Here is a 7,932-nt window from a genome sequence, read left to right on the forward strand (position 1 = left end):
TAAAGTGCTTTACAGAAAAATCTGTTAAATTATAAGTAACGATGAAAATAATACAATTCCCTTAAAACTATTAACAAAGTACAATAAAAGGAAGTACGTAAAAAGAGTAAAAGAAAACATGCTACAAATTATTAAAACTGTTTAAAATGATAAAATGATAGTAACTTCCCAGTCACTCAAAAATCGATTCTTTGTGAGTCTATTCCTCTTGGCCCTGTCGCTCTCATCACCATGACAACAGCAAACAAAAGGATCGTTTTCCCATTAATCAGTTTCCAAGTCAGAAATGCTTCGAGGAATATTGTCCCTGTGTCCAAAACCACGCCCTATTCACTATATAGTGAACTATTTGGGGTTCCGCCATTTTGTAGTAGTGTCTGAAATCAGAGTGAACAACTTTCAGTGCACTCAAACTATCCCACAATGCACTGCAAAAAGTACTGTACAACCCATGCACACTAGCAGATATCAGATTACCCATAATCCACTGCGTTGTTTGGTGAAAACCTGCAGGAGGTAGTGTTTGAAATCATTCACTATGCTCCTGAATTCAGTTCCCTATAAAAGGACACAGAGCGTGACTTCTGTAGACTTGAGAGAGTCAGATATCCCAGAATGCACCCCCACCCACCCCTACACCACCCCACTGAGGCTGAATCATCAAGTATGCCAACGTTTCAACTACAGAGCCACCACACAGTGTCCTCCAGTCCTTGGGAGTTTGTACTACAACAGTCCAGACCTGACAGACTGTGTATTGAGAAACAGCGACTATTGGATAATGATCCATAAAGTTGAAATTCTTGGAGGTGACTCAGTCTCGGCTGGAACTTAATGTTAATGTTAAAGTAATAAATGCAAAATTTATTTGAAGAAAATGGACATATTCCTTCCAGAATTTTGGATGTAAAGGTTTCTAATCATAACATGAATTTTAAGCAATTGTTTTAAAAATGACTAATAAATGAAACTTTGTTGAGCTGCAGAACCTTCAATGCATTCTCTGTGGGTTCCAGTGCTCGCTCCAATATTCTGTCAGCATACACCACATGATCAGCCATAAGACCACCTTTTAGTTCGGTTACACGCTGTATTACCCCTGTTGCTCTGCATACTTTGTGTTTCATCTTGTCTTTCAAAAGTCTGGACCCCCACAGAACGAATATGACTTGGTGGATTATTCTCAGTGCTGCAGTGAGGTGGTTTTAATGTTTTGGCTATAAAGCCACCCCTCATATACATTACAAGGCAGTGCACCAACGCGTGGAGTACCAAGCTTTATTGACTTCCACGTTTTGGTCAGGGGCAGAAAACCAGGTCCAGGATTTTTCCATGGACTTCACGCCGTGTGTCTCCGAGTCTCTCAGCGGAGCCGCTCACATCTGATGTGGTTTTCTGAGGTCAGATCAGTTCGAAAAGCGCCCCTCCTCTGTCTCACTGATTGCTGCTGGATGCCCCAGGCCAAGGACTGACAGAGCGCATGCTGGAAGATCATAGAAATGTCAAACCTCAAGAGTCAATTTACGCTCACTTGTGTCTAAGTCCATTTTCCAGAAGTGAGTGGCTTCAATAAAGGCTTGGCTTTCTCCGCTGTCGGCATGAACATGTTCAGCCTGTGATCATAAATCTGTCAGACCTCAAAAGATAAGTCTATTTTAGTGTGTTTAAATAGCTCATGTCCATCTGGGTGTAAGTGCAATCTGCACTACCTCCACCATGCTTCACAGAAAACCTCATTCACTGTAGAATAAAGTACATTAGCCTTACGCTTCCTCTGGTCTAATGATGACATTCAGACAAGTACAGAGTGTTCTCTGAGATATCGCTGGTCAGTGCGGCTCTGAAGACCGTTCTTATGAAGACAGCTTTCCTCCACATTCACTCAAAAAGTTTCCGCGAACGCTTGTGAAATTGTCAGGTTCATTCCTAAACCTATTTTGCAGGATATTCCAGAAAATGATCCTTATATATCAGTCAAGACAGGATTTATCCTAGGTTTTATTCCAAAAAAATGGCTTCAAAGGTTTGAAAAGTTTAACAACAACAGTGCACTGTGTATTTTATTTATTATTTTTAATTAACAACACTTCTATACAATCTTTCTCTGTAGTGTCTTCCTAATTAAAGGAACACTATGTAACATTTTTACCTCAAAGTTACAGCTTCAAAAGTATTGTGATGCTCCACTGAGCTGTAACAGAGAGAACAGAGCCTCTGTCGTTGCTGTTCCAGGCTCAGCACTGCAGAAACTGTACTATGTAACTCTTGAAGGAGGGTAGAAAATAACCCCTCTCCCTATTGATGACAGGACAGTGTAGTAAAAGTGAATTACACTAAAGCAATAAAAGCCCACATCTTCCCTAGTGTAACGTTAAAGTTTTTAGTTTAAACTTCATGCAAAGGCTACTGCTACGTCGCAAAATAAACGTTCCAAAAATTGAACAGAAGAATAAAGCCACACCACATAGTGAACACAAATTCATGTATTCAAACAACTAAAAGCAGCAGAAAAAAACTATTAAAATATTAAAATAAAGAGAATCATCAACAGACCACATAAATAACCAAAACAGACCATTAGCAGGTTATTTCTAAAAAAATAATCAGTCTGTTCATATTTTAATGCTTCATTTGCATATCTCAGTGTCAACTTTAAGAAGCTTAAACTAGAGAGAAACTGGAGAAAGAGAAAAAGCTACAGAGTGAGGTTTTACTGGGCGCTCCCAGTCTTCTCTGCTGCAGACACTTTGAGAGTCTGGCTCTCTGCCTCCCTCCTCAGGGCACGAGGAGAAAAATAAACCCTCTCCTTTAGGCTGTGAGTTTCCAGGGAGAGCTGGCACCCCGGCGCTTCCCTGGGCTTCGATGGATGAATGAATAAGGAAACAACGTGGGAGCAGATGGGAGAATATCGACAGCTCCCACTTCTCCAAGGGGAACAATCACAGAAATGTCCAGCTCCTAGTGGGTAGCACTCCATCACACAGAGCTCAGAAAAGCTTAAAGCAGCAGTCCCTCATTTTTACCCTAAAGAACTAGCTACAACTAATGATCAGTTATTATCCTTATTTTTCTATTAAAGGAGCAATAGGTAAGATTTTGTATTTTTGCTCCTGGTTTCACTTTTTTCACAGTTGCAGAATGTAATTCATTTTTTAAAGCAGTGTCCTGATAATCAAGGGGGATGGGAGGTGGGGGGGCGTATCCTTCCCCCCACTCCTAAAAGTTACATAGTGCAGTTTCTGCAGTGCTGATCCTGGAGTCGCAATGACAGAGGGTCTATTTTTTTCTGTTACAGCTCAGTGAAGCACCACAATGATTTTGAAGCTGTCATTTTAAGGTAAAAATATTACCTAGTGTTGCTTTAAGTCCAGGTCACATTTGTTGAAGAATGAAACTGTACAGAACCACCGACAGCTTCCGGCCACTAGGTGTCAGTAGAACACGTGTATAATAAGGGCCTTTTTCTCTGCAAGAACATCTGTCTCACCTTGCCTTTCTACATTCATTGTCTATTTTGCAAGGTCCACTGTCCACAGGAGCAGTTTGTACTTCTACAGGTACAGACTGCAGTCCATCTGTTGCTCTGCATACTTTGCTAGCCCCCTTTCACCCTGTTTTTCCATGGTCAGGACCCCCAGAGAGCAGGTACTATCTGCTGCAGGTGGATCAGACACAGCAGTGCTGCTTAAGTTCTACTCACTGTTTAATGCTTTGCGTTGTATCTGTGAAAAACTCATTTCCTCTCGGGTTAGTGATCTATTGAAAGGTTTCCTGGGTGACAGTAGGCTACTATCCTCCTTATCTTTCTCCACCTCTTCATTAAAACACAACCCATGGTAAACACCGCTGTAAACCTGGTGGCAAGGTCAGAACTTGCCGTTTCACGCTGTGTGATGTAAATAAGCCGAATGGAGGGGGAAATGTGTTGCCATTAGCTCAGCGCTGTAGAAATAGCCCCTAGGACACGGTGTTATTCTCCCCTCCCTCTTTTCACTAAACAAAGCCGTGGTTATGATGCAGACATGTTCCACCGAGCCGCGGGGAGAGTGATTATGAGCCGCTGGAGATAATGACTGAGCGTTTGTGTGGGCGGCTGTGTGGGGGTCACTTCCAGACCATTAAATCCAGCATCGGTCAGCTTGATTCGACGCTGCCAGGTCAGTGGCCCTCACCTTCCGATCCTGCACTGTTTACCATTGCAATCAGGACCCTAAAGGCAATTTAATCCACATCAGGTGTAGGGAGTTATGGAAAACGATATCCTCTGGGTGATTAATCATCCACATGCAGCTGTTCTATGTGAGAAACACTTAGAAATAGATTCCTCCAGTTCCTTCACATAAAATATAATTGGTTTGACAATTTTCATCCATTTTTCAAAGCTGAAAGTCAATGAATATTCATACACACTCTACAGCCAAACGTTTGGAGTTTGCCCAGTGTTTCTTCTGAAATGAAAGGTAGTGAGATTGGCTTTGATCATTCTTTGCTGCAGTATCAGTTCCCACTGTTCTGGGAAGGCTTTATGCTACACCTCAGAGGAGTGGTGTGAAGAACTTATGGCTGTCAACTACACAAACATTGGTGATACCAACACTTAACAAAGGTACTGCCAAATGGGCATTGTCCACGGGTGCTAGGGGGCTTTATACACTGCTAGCTGATGCTGGACATTAAACATAGTGACCTTAGGATTACATGCAGCTGCTCCAGAGGCTCCCATTGGTCAGTGCTGTTCTGTGGAGATCACACAAAATGTATATTGTCGCTGTCCAATTCAAAAAGATGGTGTCATTTGAATGATGTAGTAGCTGTCCTTCACACTGCATGGACTTTTCATGATGAATGGACCAATAGAAATCCATTGAAAGCTGAGAAGGTTTCTTCTCCTGTAAAAGATTTGGACAGGGATGCTATATATAAGTATTTAATAATAATAATAATAATAAATAAAGAGTTCCAAAGTATGGAGAAAGCCTTATTAAAAAACCTGCCACCCAGAGAAGAATGTAAGAGAGAAGACAGAGGGTGGCCTTAAAAATCAACTGCAGTGTTTTTTATAAAGAATGTGTTCTGTAACTAGGAGCCAGTGAAGCTGGTGGAGGACAGGAGTGATATGAGAAGATTTCTTGGCTGTGGAGTTTTGAATGTACTGAAGAGATCAAAGTGTTTAAAAAAAAAGCCACAAAATAGAAAAGTACAATGATCTAACCTCAGTGTAATGATTGTATTCACAAAGAAGAAGGAGAACTATTGCAATACTACAAAGAACAAAAGTGCAGACTTAGAGATTTGATATGCGAGAAAAAGCTGAGATTTGGATCGAACAGGACAGAAGAAAATGGACCGTCAGGGGTACCATCAACAACAAGAGTGAAGTCAAAATAAGCAAAAATGAGTGAACTGTTAGAGACAAACTACAATTATTTTTTATTTTTTAAGGGTTAACCTTGAGAAAGTTTCATGTTGTGAATTACGCAGTGAATATCACTCTTTCATGGATGATATATCATTTTATTGTGATTTCTTAATTGTTCCCACAATGTCATCATAACATATTAGAACTCAGTTTGCGTTTCCTGAACTCTAAGTGTGTCACAATTGCAATGCCATGCAAACTCTCCAGCGCTACATGTACGTTTCGATCCACTGTGATCCCTCAGCTGTCCATGGTTTATAGGATCCGAGAAAGCACACTTGCCCTCACAGTCTGGGTGGTTATGATGGCGCATATCTGATGTGATAGATCTAGGCAGTTTGCATTCTCCTCTGACATGCCAAGTTAGCACTGGAGCGCCAAGTTCAGTTCAGTTCAATGTTCAGTGACATTAAGTTAGCAGCAGTTCAAAAAGAAGTGGTGACTCGGCCTTGAGTTGCGAAGGAACACACTGCCCCCATTCTCATGAGGCGGTGAGCACTGTGTGACAAAGCCAGCCAATTAAAAATGGTTTATTTTTCTAATTAAATTACAATTTTTGAAAGTTATAATCAAAACAAATCACAGCTTGTTCCTTGACAAATCCAAAGTGCATTCTGTTACTGTATGAGCAAATCTTTATATATATTTAAAAAACTCTGTTTACATAAACACATATTTACAGGAAAATATATTACAGTGAACAATAAAAGCCTTGAGAAGGTTCAGAGGGAAGCTAATTGGGAAAATGAAAATTTAATCAGGGTGAGCTTTCACAAACAGCAACAAAAGTGAGTTCATTAAGATTATTCTATCTCCCTCCGCAAGCTCCGATCTCTCCGGCAAAAAGAGAGAGAGAGAGAAAAGATCAAAAGAAGCTTTTGAAAGGGAGACGTCCAAGGGCAGGTTCAGGTGCATTCTGTAAAAGCATTCATTAAGGCATTTCTAAAGCTAACGGAGACAAATGCTAAAGGTACGCTACATAATGACTTCAGGGTTAAAATGACAACACTTCAGACAGCGGTGTTGGGTCCAGGGTAGAAAAGCACGGAAGCTGAAGTTGAGAAGATCTGCTTTGTACAAGAGACGGTATTGTTCTGCTTTATTATCAACAAGGCTGTTATAAACAATGCAGTCCTGTGCAGTTAGAACTCAGGTGTCTGTATTGTTCTGTTCAGTCTTGTTTTAAATTCGTGATGAAGAACACCCTTAGTGTAAATATGTTCATATTTTGGAGAAGTGTACAGAACTCACTGTGTTCTTTTTTCAAAAGCTATGTTACAATCATATTAGCTGTAGAAAGGTCCAAAATGTACAAAACAATAAAATGAACCATATTTGCCCATTTATTAGTTTTTAGTTGTTTATTAGTCCACCTGTTGCTCTGCATTCTTTCTTATTCCCTTTCACCTTGCTGTTCAATGGTCAATCATCCAGACCCCCACAGAGCGCTGCAGTGACACTGACGTGGTGGTGGTGTGTTAGTGTGTGTTGTGCTGGTGTAGAGTGGATCAGACACAGCAGTGCTGCTGGAGTTTTTAAACCCTGTGTCCACTCTCTGTCCACTCTGTGAGACACTCCTCCCTCGTTGGTCCACCTTGTAGATGTAGAGTCAGAGACAGTAGCTCATCTGTCGCTGCACAGTGTGTGTCGCTCGTCCTCTAGTCCTTCATCAGTGACACAGGACGCTGTCGGCTGGATGTTTTTGGTCATTGGACTGTTCTCAGTCCAGACACTGAGGGGTTTAAAAACTCCAGCAGCACTGCTGTGTCTGATCCACTCTACACCAACACAACACACACTAACACACCACCACCACGTCAGTGTCACTGCAGCGCTGAGAATGATCCACCACCACATCACACCTGCTCTGTGGGGGTCCTGACTATTGAAGAACAGGGTGAAAGAATGCTAAGAAAGTACCACATACCACAGTTGTAGACCTACAATGTGCTCCTCTATGGTCTGTGGAGCTGAGAGAATGGACAGTGAGTTGGTTTGTTTATGATGCTAAAAAAATCACATATATTTATATTTTCTACCCATTTGAGTGACAAATGAATAAAACAGGGTGGTCTCTGACTTTTGCACAGTGCTGTATACAGTCAGAACATTTCTTTGGAAAATATGAACCCAGTATTTTCTACACATGACGTCTTCATCTTCATGTTTTCAGTACATTAGAACGTCTAATATTCTCACATAGCGAGTGTGGAGTAAATTGCCAGCTGGAGGCAGCTCTTTTCCTTGGGCTTGTGGATAAAACCGTGGTATCGTGTGAAAGATGTCAGTCAGAGCTGTCAAAATAAGACTACCTCTCCCAGTTGAGTCAGAAGAGGGAGTGTGTGGGGAATGTCAATAACGCCCTTTGAGATAAGCCTGCGGTGGAAACGTCTCTGTGTGTGTGTGTGTGTGTGTGTGTGTGTGTGTGTCTGTACCCAAAGAGGTGTTGGAGAATGTCTCAAAACACAATGAATGAGTCATGATCCTCCACGGGTCATTTAGTCAACATCCTC

This window comes from Hoplias malabaricus, chromosome 9 (assembly GCF_029633855.1).
Source record: "Hoplias malabaricus isolate fHopMal1 chromosome 9, fHopMal1.hap1, whole genome shotgun sequence".
NCBI lineage: Eukaryota > Metazoa > Chordata > Actinopteri > Characiformes > Erythrinidae > Hoplias > Hoplias malabaricus.